This window comes from Homalodisca vitripennis, chromosome 3 (genome assembly GCF_021130785.1).
Source record: "Homalodisca vitripennis isolate AUS2020 chromosome 3, UT_GWSS_2.1, whole genome shotgun sequence".
Classification (NCBI taxonomy): domain Eukaryota; kingdom Metazoa; phylum Arthropoda; class Insecta; order Hemiptera; family Cicadellidae; genus Homalodisca; species Homalodisca vitripennis.
Window position 1 is genome coordinate 27296061 of NC_060209.1, and position 12387 is coordinate 27308447.

Genomic DNA, 12387 nt, shown 5'->3' on the forward strand with positions numbered 1-12387 from the left:
GAAGATTTGCATCTAACACTAAAATTTGTTGCCACGTGAAATGTGGTGTTGTCCTGCCTGGTAGCAAAAATAATAATGACTATAAAATGTACTACACAGAAAAATATTTTAAAATGTTATATTGAGTAAACTCTGAGCAAAAATAAAATATTCAGCCTTTTAACTATAATTTATAAAAAAAATCATAATAAAAGATTAAAATGTTACAGTTGTAAAAAATGTAGTGGTAACAACATAATCTACATGCCACTAAACAGTATAATGAATAACAATATAAGAATCAAATAAAAACAAGGACAATAAGTTAATTTTTAGCAAACATAGCATCAAACAACAAATAAGCCTTGAATAAATTCCAATAGCAAAATAAGAAATAGTATAAGACAACAGTATCAATATAAAACCCAAAAGTGAAAATATAAAGACAAATCTAGAACAAAATTTAACTAAAAATGTAGGAACAAAAAAAAGTTATTTTATTGATTTCCAGAGTTTACATTACGTTTCTAAAGCTAAAATTTCTCTGATATTAATTGACCAGTATAATGATATACTGTTTGTATAATGCTGTTTTGTTTTACAACAGTATAGCATTATTTCCAATTTTTTTCAACAAAATGTCTCTTCACAAAATGTTTTGTCGATAGTAAAAGTTACGGATCAGTTTTCATTTGGATCTGGAAGCAATAGATTACTAATCAATTTGTAAGATGCATCAGGCGGTCTCAGACCAGATTTGACCGGGGCCCGGGCCGAACTCCACCACAAGTCTATTTGAAGAGACCGTGTCGAAGGACGGTGGCATGACTAGACAGGGTCCGGCCGAATGTTTTTCCGGGGCTCGCCAAAGCTGAATACGGCTCTTGGTTATGAAGGATCCATAATGAAGGGTACGGCCCATCATACGTGTAAAGTTTTCTGTTTAGTACAGGAAAACGTAGTAGTGACAACTGGGGGAAGTTGAGGGGGTAGAACCCTCCTCCCCCAAAAGCCTTCAAATTTTACAATATACTTATAACATCAATCAATTTGTTTGAAATTCAGCAGTTAATGTTTTATTTTGAATTAAGCCTGTCAATTTATTTTCGTCAAATTTATTTCAAATTATATTTATTCCTTAACCCTGACATGCTCTTCAATCACAATCAACCTCCCCCCCAATCCTAGTTACGTCACTAACATATACTTTTCTTTATTTGAAGTTTGTTTTTGACGATGGAAGGATTCTGAAGGAAACAGGATTTTCCAGTCACTTGCTATCGTTCAATGATACAAAAAATCAGTAACACTACGTTTCCAGATTTTGCAATCTGATCTCTTTTTCAGAAGAATAACTAACCTGATTTGAGGTTAAGTGGTAAATAGGACTTTATAGTCCTAACTTCGCCTCTAATAAAGACAATTTTCATTTCATTTCATTTAACCTACCATATAATAAAAAAATCTTAGCCTAAAATAAATCATACTATAGCGTTTTAAAACGCATAAGTCAGGAATCACAACCTGTGTATCAACTTCACTAACTCTAAAACATGCACTTAATAAAAACACCATACTAATTTAATGTTTACAAATTCCACGATATTAAAACTGAACTAGATAATACAAGGCAAAATATTATGTCTGCATTCGCCCACCAACCACCTACAACTGGCCAAAGACTAATAGTAAATGACAATCGTCACGGCAGAAACAAGATGATGGCAAAAAAGGAGGCAACATGAGTGGGCCTTTTTATTATTGGTTCATTCTAGATGAACTTCTTAAAAACCATATGTGCCTCCGCATTGTTTTATTACAAATATCTAATCTGTTTGATGCTCTTGGTTTTCTTTTTAATTCGTTTTTCTGAATTGGCAACCAAAGCGGCCTAATCTCGACTGATGGTTGACTAATTGGTTGGTCTGCCAGATTATTGTATGAAGCCTCGATTAATTTCCTTTTAAACAATGATGTGCAAATTTTCTTTAAGCTCCTTTCTCGTGTTTTCTTTGTGTCCTTTTATCCTTACGTTTAATGGTCTTTTTGTCTCGCCTACGTATTGCTTATTGCAAATATATTTTCTACTGTAAAGTTTTTGGAATCTTGTGTGCCACTTTTTTAAAAGATATTGTCTCAGAGTGTTGTGTGATATAACGCGGGTCTAATGTTATACTTTCTGCCTACGCTGCTAATTTTCTCCGATAATCCCGGCACATAACTTTCCTCTTTTAATCCATCTTTATTTAGGCATAAGCTCTTTGCTACTCGTTATTTGATAGACCAATTCTTCTTTAACAGATTTTTGATGGTTTGATTGATAATTTAAATATTTTCCTGTGTGTGTTTTCTTTCGAAAATCAGTTTTAAGGACATCCCTATCTCTCAAAAAGCATACGTCCAAATAAAGAATAGATGTGTTCATGAGTTGAAGCACCAGATGGCTACAAGAGGTAATGAATAGGTTATAAAAGTTACTACAGCTAATGAAGCCGCATAAGATTTATGGATTATATTGGCGGTTCATCCTATCAATTGAGTCAAAATTCTATTTTGGGAGATTTTTTAGCTAAACACTCTGAAACAAACATAGAAAATGATAGAAGTAGGAGAGAACCAAGGGAACATTTCCGTTACCGGTATCTATCTAAAATATGATTAGTGTCCACAATATTATTCAACTTTAACTTCTACAATTCCCACACTGTGCTGGGTAGACGGACCAATTGACCTCTCACAGATCTCGTGTACCTCTGGGAGTAAAGTTATTTAGTTACTATCGTCCGATCTTACTGTTGTCAACAGTTTCTACCTCATTGAGGAAGCAGTCTGCGACCAACTCTTCTCTTACCTCGAGATAATTGCCTGCGTGATAGGTAACAATAATATGGTTTCAAGAAATCAAACTCTACCAATTGGCACTCATTTTCTTTATAAATGACCATAGTGATGCGATAGAGTTTAGGGATGCTGTAATTGGGGCTTTTGCATATCTCAGCAAGGCCTTTGGTTGTCTAGTTGCAGCCATTATTATTGCCTGTACTCAGAACTGCTCTTGCCTGGATAATTTTCTAAATGAGTAGTAGATGCCAAGTTACAGAAATCGATTTTGAATCTTAGTGTAAATTCTCATTCGTAGAGTCGTTACAAAAATTAATCATGAATAATATTCCACAATGGGCCCTAACGTTTAATTACGTACATTAACGACAAGAAAAATGAAAATGCAGAAAATAACACATTAATGTTTGCAGATGACACCACTATAATAATGAAAGCTACGAGGCCGACATATTCAATAAAGTAAATTGTATAGCCCGATACTTTGAAGACAACAATCTTCTTATGAATGCAGTGAAAACAAGCTTTGTATGCACCCAACCACATAAAAAATAACTTGACATTATCAAAAGTTCCTAATTTATTTACTCATAATAAATAAACTTTGGTAGTTAAGTGAAAGCAGCAATCGCTGCACCAGTATGTTTGAAGTAGTACTACTTGCTAAAAAAAATGCGCGCACTGTCTGACACAGACACACACTACCACTGTTTCACAGTTATGTGAAGTGTATTTGCTATTTAGTCAGCCTGGAGGAGAAGAAGAAGGAGACGGAATTCAGGATTCAGCAGGTACAGGCAGAAGTGAGATCTTCTATCTGTCTGTTGAGTCTGTTCTGTGACAAACTTTGCTAAGTAAGCCAGTTTAGGTTGTGAATCCATTTACGAATACTTACTGTGTTTTGTGTTATTTCAGTCATGGCATTTATCTATAAACAGTTTATTCTTTAGTAGACTAGTGTGATTAAAGTTTCAACACGTTGAAAAACCGGTAACTAGTTTTTTGGGTGAGTCTTAAATGAAACTTTATTTTTGATATCCTTTAATTAATAGTTTAATGTTTTTGAAGTTGCTAGATACAGAAAGATTTAAATCTTGTGTATCTTACCTACATCTGTGCTTAACAATACAGAAATTATAATATGAAACCAAAGGTGGATTTATTGTTTACTTATTCCTACTTGATATCTCACTTAATAATGTAATGTTGAAATTTGTATGGTATTAAATATTCTAAAAAAAATGGATAGCCTATTTCTTGGTTTAAGCTTCAAGGAAGACTAAGGTATTAGGTCCCCCTAAATAATCAATTTTATAAAATTAGATTATCAAACATTAATAATGAATAACTAAGAGTACATATATTTATTAGGTGGCTGCAGTATAATATAATGGCCATCATCATAATTCAATCAATATTTATGATTATAAGCTAACCTACTAAGCCAAAATGTTATAGATTTCAAATTACATTATAATTCAGCTGTTTTTGTATCTAAAAAAAGTAACAATTTAATGACAAATAAAAAAAACTATCTTGTCAAGGATGTGTGTATTTTTTAAGAAGAAGAAACTTAAGTAGTGTAACATTTAGTTACTTTACACTATTTTTCCAAAATAGTAGGTAAATTCTAAGCAATATATGGGTTCAACCTCGATTTTTCTCATATTACAATATAAATGTTGCCAATAGTCAATTAGAAAGGAAATGACTAGAATTTCTTGCCGGAGAAAGCAGTTATAGGGAAGCAGGGCAACCGCCTGACGGTCATATTATTTGCTGTAGAGTTACCTATTAGTGATAGGGGCACTGACCGTGATCTGGGCTTCAAATTTGGAACTATCGATGTTTAATTTTTTTTTTCTAAAAGAGAGCAAGCAGCGCGAAGCGCTGCACAGCGGGCAGGCATTCTGTGCGTAATCCTTTTTTTTTATTAAAAATTTCTGATAATTTTGTTATATGACATATTACAATTACAGCCATTCTTTTGTAACCGGGACGGGACAGTTTTACTGTGTTTTTTTTACCCTAAGATAAGCTGTATAAGCTTAAATAGTGGGTATTAAAGTGAAATTTTACAACCATAAATTGGTTGTTGCTTAAAGAGTTGATGATTGCAAATTAATATGCCAGTGGTTAAAAAATACAATTATTATTTTTAAGAGTTAAAAGAGTTCAAAAATGTGTAACGGATGGGGACACAAACTAGGAAGTGTAGCAAGTGATTGGGTTCCCTTTATAGGAGTAATTTCAGTTTCTGTCCCTATCTTGAACACAACAGGAAAAAATACATACCTATTAATCAGATTTGCATAGTTTTTCAGTTTTCATACTTATCTTTATCATTATTATAAACGTTATCTCAGTAATAAATTCATGTTTCCAATTGTAACGGGATGGGACACTGATTTGTAACGGGATGGGGACTAGTAACAAAAACGATAGTGATTTAGATCATTAACAATGAAAGTTTCAATTACCAACAATGTGTTTTTAATGGTGAAAACTATTTATTGAGTTAATGGAGATAAATAAAAACAAGGTTTTTTCTTTTATAAAAAAAGCAATTTTTTAAATTAAACGGTTTTTTTACCAACTAAGCTTTTGTTTTATCTACTGCTTAAACTATTTTAAATTCTTGGAGTTCTTGGAATCTGATCTGACAGTATTTTCCTACATTCCAAAATTGTCTTTTGGAGGTCATGGGTGTAGAGGCCACATCAATTTTGCATAAAATGTCATTTGGTTGTAGATGTCCTGAATGTACAGCTTTCTGTTGGGCCAAAAGAACTTGGTACCAGGTTTTTATGCATTAAAATTGACAGGAGAGGAAGTTCTCATCTCGTCTCTCGAGTAACACAAATTTTTCAACAGTTGGGTTGATCCCCAGTGTTTAGGACTGTTTCTTACTCTCTCTTGCTGCGCTCTATTTCGTCGTCGCTCCTTTTCTCTGTTTCTTTCAATAAATTTGGATTCAGAGAGTTTTTCTTTCCTTCTTTTACAACTTCTTCTGGCTTTCCTTTGTATTCTTTCTACTGTCCCTTTCTTAATTGGTTCTTTCCCAAGCTCCAGGATCAGACTTTTTCTTCCCACACGACATGTTGGCCTTCGATTTTGGTTGATAGGCGCCAAATAATCTAAAAGCACACAATTTATTATCAGCTCAAGCTTGGAATTGAAAAACTATTCTTTATATGTGAGGGAATGTTTTGTCTTGTTAATTGGCTTACTCTGTGAATAATTTTTGTGTAGTCTACCTCAAAATTTAGGCCCTAAGAATTGTAGTGTTTTTTAAATATATTTAAAATTTACACCATTCGATGTTTTGGGTCCGATAAGTTTTTAAAAAACTGATAATATCTTTAATTGGTTTATATTTTTTTTGTTCTTCTAGGCCCACTCTTTTGCATTCACAGTTTTTTCATGCTATGTTCATTTACCTTAAAATCTATTTGTTTATTGATATATTGAGGACTATAAAACAACTAATTCCTTATATTTATCAGACATTGTCCCATACCGTTACCATGTCCCAGCCGGTTTGTACAACAAAAACTGCATAAAATGAATTCCTTAATATTGTAAAAATATATAAATGTATAAGAAGGGTTTCACTTGAACCTTACTTTCCCAAAAGTAAGAATGTTTGTGACATTACTGTTACTGCACCAACTTTTTTTTTTTTTTTTAAAAAAATAAAAAAAAAAAAAAAACGTAACTTTTTTATTAACATTTTTTGTTGTAAGGATGGGACAACTTAGAATTTAGTAATTTTGTGATTTTTGAATTAGTATAAATTAAGACAAACTCACCTTCAAAAGTCAATCTTGTCCTAAGTTAAATTCTTCTAAAGTTCAAACTATAACATAGACCACAAAACTTCCTGGTGTTAACCTTGGATCATCTGCTCGATACAAAAAAACCAAAAAATAACCACATATCCGGTCAGCTGTTCTGGCCAAACAATCTGCAAGCTGTTTACAAATCCAATAAATAACATAAAATAAACCAATTTTTGGGCATAATTTTTTTAATGGTTTCCTTATTATTTGACGTCTTTATGCACCTGGAATATATAATGAAATATTTCAATATTTTTTGTTTATATTTTTTACCTTTTTTCCCCTTTTAAAAACTAGAATGGCTGAATATAATGTAGGTAATGTAATTGTTACAAAACAATTTTAAAACCACAATAAATTTACATTGCTGGAAAGCATCAGTAAATCCAAATATCAATCTGCCCAATACACAAATCTCCGTCAAAATTCTGGTAAAAGGAAATTCTGTGTTCATTCCTTTGGCATGAATCAATTCAGTATTAGACGAAGATCACGCACCGTTGATGCTTTGCCCGTCTGCGCAGCGCTTGTGCGCGTGCTCTGCTCTTTTAGAAAAAAAATTAACTCGAGTAGTTCCCAAATTTTGAAGGCCTCTGATCACTAAATAGGTGAATGCTCGCGGTTGCCTGCTTCCCTATAATGCTGTTCCAGCAATGAAACTTCTAGTCATTTTCCATTTCTAAGTTGTGACTATTGGTATCATTATATTTGTATAAATATGAGTTGACTGCTCTCCTATCAACTGCACTTTCCGGCAAGGAAATTCTAGTTATGTCTTTTCTTAATTGTCTATTGGGAACAATTATATTGTAATATGTGTGCCTGCCTTCCCTATAACTGCTTTCCGGCAAAGATAATTCTAGTCATTTTCCTTTTTCTAATTTGACTATTTGGGAATATTATATTTGTAATATGAGTTGGCTGCTCCCCTATAACTGCTTTCCGGCAAGAATATTCTAGTCATTTCCTGTTCTAATTATTATCTATCTGGAACATATATTGTAATTATGAGTTGCCTGCTCCCTGTAGAACTGCTTTCGGGGAAAGATATTCTAGTCATTTCCTTTTCTAATTGGACTATTGGAACATTCAGAGATAGTGTTAATATGAGTTTGCCTGCTACCCTTTATATACTGCTTTGGTATTTATTTTACAATACCGGGAGTGGACCATGAAAAATGGACTTTGTTTTCATGCGGTTGGGCATTGTATAGCCAAGTGATTATTATCACAGGTGCATATATAAACTGGTGGGGAAATGTATATCATTGTATTATTATTGATGCCCTTTCGGCCATTATTGCATTAAGGATGGGAAAATAACGACAAAATTTTGTCGAAACATACACTTGGAGAGTTAAGGATCCAGGGGCCACCACGTGATCTGGGATTCGGACTTTTGCAAGCCTCGAGTTAATTTTTTTTCTACAAAAGAGCATAAGCAGTGCGCAGCACTGCGCAGCCGAGGCAGGCATCGTTGACAGGATGTAAACGTCATTCATTTCAGTAGAAAATTGCACAGAGGTTACTGTCAATAAATCAGGAGTTGTTCAGAGGAATTTCAAAAAATCGTGAACTCCTTTGATATTCGTTTGCCGACGAATTTTTTTCTTCACTATTGTTTTCAAGGAAAAAATTGTTAGTTTTCAGTGGAAAAAAAAAATTAACATACCTTTCCCGATGGTCACTGATCTTTGTAAATTGATACCAACTGCTTTCCGGCAAGAAATTTCTAGTCATTTTCCTTTTCTAATTGGACTATTGGCAAACATTCACATTGTAATATGAGAAAAATCGAGGTTGACCCATATATTGCTTAGAATTTACCAAAATAGTATAAAGGATAAACATGGCTGACAGCTTGTGACACAAATTATGTATGTTTATCGCCCTGTTGGCTGCAATATAATAAGCGGCCACCACATCAAACCAATCATCAATATTCAGCAGTATTGAATCCTCGATAGCCTATTCATAATTATCTAAAACTACTTGAAACTAAAATATCAAACCAAATTATGTTATAAGTGTTTCAAATTACAGTATTGTTGGGCTGTGTTTTATCTTTAAAAGTAATCATTGTAACCGTGTCAATTATATTGAATTGATTTGCATCAGTTTACTTTCTTGTTCATAAATAAAAATTAGTTTTAATCCGGTAACTTACATATATAAATAATATATAGTATATATACATAATATTGGATTATTGTATACTATTATGTTGTCATATTTTAAAATCATTTTATACTAAGATTGTACGTTGTTCAAAATGTAATACAAATAATAGAAAAGTATGTTTTAATTCATGAAAAGAAAAAAATGTTTACCTTAAAGATTATCTTAAAACATGTTATTATGATCTGCATCCGACCTGATGTCACCTTACTTGAAGGTTTGAATTGCTATGACCAGTGGCCATGAGTAATTTCATTCTCAAGGTTTCCTGCTGACGAAAAGACAATCATGAAAAAAAGAAGTTGGCACGAAAATGACGTGCCATGAATGCCTCTGCCCACAGTACATATATGAAACGAAAAACCACTCTAGGTAGTACCATTTTATGGTAACATGAATATTGCAGATCTGATCGTGAATCTACCTGCCAGCAGTGTGGCCTGTGATAGCACCACCACTTGCCATTGACTCAACTAAAATCAGACCACCAGCTAACCATATTATATAAAAATTTCTCAAAAATATTCCTTCCTTTATGAATGACATACATCAGTATGACAAGATTTAAAGGTGACAATATAATTGTATACAGAAGTACCTACCTAATTTTGTTCATTACAGACTGATAGCCTCATCTAAAAACTCTTTTTGTGTTATAACTTATAGTATATTAATATAATATTATTAGTTCATTTAAAATTGTGCACCTGTTACACATTTGTAATATTTTATCCAGTCTAAGTAGAATGAAAATGATGAGTGACTGAAACAAAAAGGTAGTAGTATACTGTACATATATACATAATAACGTAATTTGATTGAATGTGTGCAGATACATGTAAAGTTTTTAAACAATTTATATAAGCTAACCTGAGTTAACTTAACAACCAAAGAAAATTTATTTCCATTTTATTTAAGAATTTTTATTAGTACCACAATAAATTAACTGTTCACCCCTAAATTGCGCAACATTTGAAGTGTTCTGACAGTTAATGTGGTATAAAAGCTACAAGTGAAAATAGACAAAAATTTTCAAGTAGATACATTACAATTTTAATGAGAAAATAAAAATAATTAGACCAAATTAAGTGAATCTTTACTGTTTTAAACATGTTTTTATTGTTTATAACACTAAAATAAGATAGGCCTATTTAATGCCTATATTATTGATCATGTAGAATAGATTATATTTATGTATGTGTATAATTTCTTTGTAAGTTATAAAAATTTTCTATTTGAAACTTAAACCAGGTCATTATTATTCTGAAAGATAACTATAATCAGTTGGGCGGTTAAGAAATAATTAGGTGTTGTAAGTGGTACCTGTCCTTTTTGTTACAATGTTAAATTTGTTCTACAATTTACTTTTAAAACAAAAATATGTACTAATTATACCATTCTAAAATTTCCTATTTTCAATAATTGTTACAGTTTGGAGAAAAGGAGGTGGTACTTCCCAAGTGTTTAGGGTATTTATTTACAATAGCGTGACCATGGAAAATGGACTTTTTTCCTGAGGTTGGGCATTTATATCCAAGTATTATTATCACAGGTGCATATAAACTGGGGGGAAAGTATATTATTGTATTATATTGATGCCTTTCGGGCATTATTGCGTTCAGGATGGAAAATAACCGACAAAATTTTGTCGAACAACACTTGGAGGGTTAAGGAGCAGGGGCATCACGTGATCTGGGATTCGACTTTTGCAAGCTCGAGTTAATTTTTTTTTCTAAAAGAGCAAGCAGTGCGCAGCACTGCGCAGCGGGCAGGCATCGTTGACAGGATTAACGTACTAGTCAGCATCATTTCAGCCAGAGGTACTGTCAAAAACAGAGTTTTCAGAGGGTTTCAAAAAATCGTAACTCCTTTGATTTTCGTTGCCGACGAATTTTTTCTTCACTATTATTTTCAGGAAAAATTGTAGTTTTCAGGAAAAAAATGAACATACCTTTCCATGGTCACGTTATTGTAAATTGATACCGTGTTTAGTTAGTTTATTAAATAATTTCAAATTTTATTAGGTTTTAATAGTCCTATTTATTAAGTACTACCAGCAGGAAACAATACTTCTAATTTTGGAATTTCATCACAACTATTCTCATGATGAAAATTCAGGATATGTGTGAATCTTCCTTTAGAACTTTAACAAAACTAACTTTCCGGAATTAATTGTGCACTCTTCTTGATTGTTAATGGCCAGAAAATGCTCACAAACCATAAGTTACTATTATATTAACTTCTGCTATAACTAACTTACTTATTTACTTTCTGCAACATTCTCTTTAACATTGCAGTACTTTAAGGGCAAGCGGTTTGCTACGAAGACTCTCCTAGCTTGGTTGGTACACACACGTGGAAAGGTTATATCTAAAAGTGATTAATCACTCAAGTGATTGTTCCCTTTGGTTATGTAAATTGGCTAAGAATAACTTTATTATCTATAGTAAAATGGTTTAGTTACAGTTTACAAAAATAATGGTAATGCTTTATTTATCTATGTAGTTTATTTCTATAATAACTTTATGATCAATAATAGTTTTTCCTTTTTGTGTTAAAAAAATATTGCAATATATAAACAATTCTCAGAAACCAGATTTTATCTGTACTTTATATATGTACATATAGATTTTTAATTTAACTAATTTTACAGTGAATAATATTTTCAGTTCATCTTAACCTAAAAATCGAAACATCCTGTACCTTTATTGACTGTTCAAAATATCTAATGAAATTGGTGTAGTAAGCTACTTGATTGCCTCAAAGAATTTGTAGCTCCACAACGCTAGTACATATCATGGAGAAGCATACATGCTTTTTTAAGTCAGGGCTAGATACATATATTAGGTGGCTTCATATTTGAACAGCTGCTTAATACAACAACATGCCACTATCTTAGGAGATGCAAATTAAAAGTAAGAATATTTTCCTCTTCCAATAAATATTGCTTTCACAAAATCATTTCTTTATTTGTAAGATTGCATCAAATCTTACAAAATAATTTCTAATTTCATTTTTTTAGTTCAGCTAATGCTAAGATTAGCTTACAGAAGCGTCTTCAACACAACTCAATAATCTTGAATAAGTTAGTACTATAAACCTTTCTGAAAGCTTCATGAACAAGGTTGGTCTTTTCTAGGTTTTCACACATCAATTTGACTGTGGCTTCAGCTAAGTTAATATTAAAGCACTTGTAACATCCAAATAACTTAAGAATGCATTAGGTAGTAATTCTGCATTGCAGGACACTTTTTGTAGACCATTGATTAGATAGTGATAAGTGTAGCTTATGTTGTATCAGATATGCTTATGTTGTATCAGATATTGCTGTTGCTGCTGATATTGTATATTATTGTATATGAAAGTGTATAATGTTTTATATCTCTTTTACAACTTTTACTTTAACATAAACATAACAGATTCACTATAAGACTCTTGCTTTTAATATTTTTATTTGGTTTTCATTAAGGATCATTTCATTGTGTATAAAATAATCTTTGTACTATACTAAAGTAAATGCAGAGATGTTAACAATGAATTAGTTTCC

General features: G+C 32.2%; 1 protein-coding gene across 1 annotated transcript in view; it reads left to right on the forward strand.

The window, feature by feature from the left end:
• Positions 1-3641: 3641 nt before the first annotated feature.
• LOC124356712 (protein FAM13A) overlaps positions 3642-12387 on the forward strand; it is a 107779-nt gene continuing 99033 nt past the window's right edge. The window contains exon 1 of the mRNA XM_046807885.1: positions 3642-3826. The gene's annotated coding sequence lies outside the window, so the exon portion shown is untranslated. The remainder of the gene's footprint in view (positions 3827-12387) is intronic.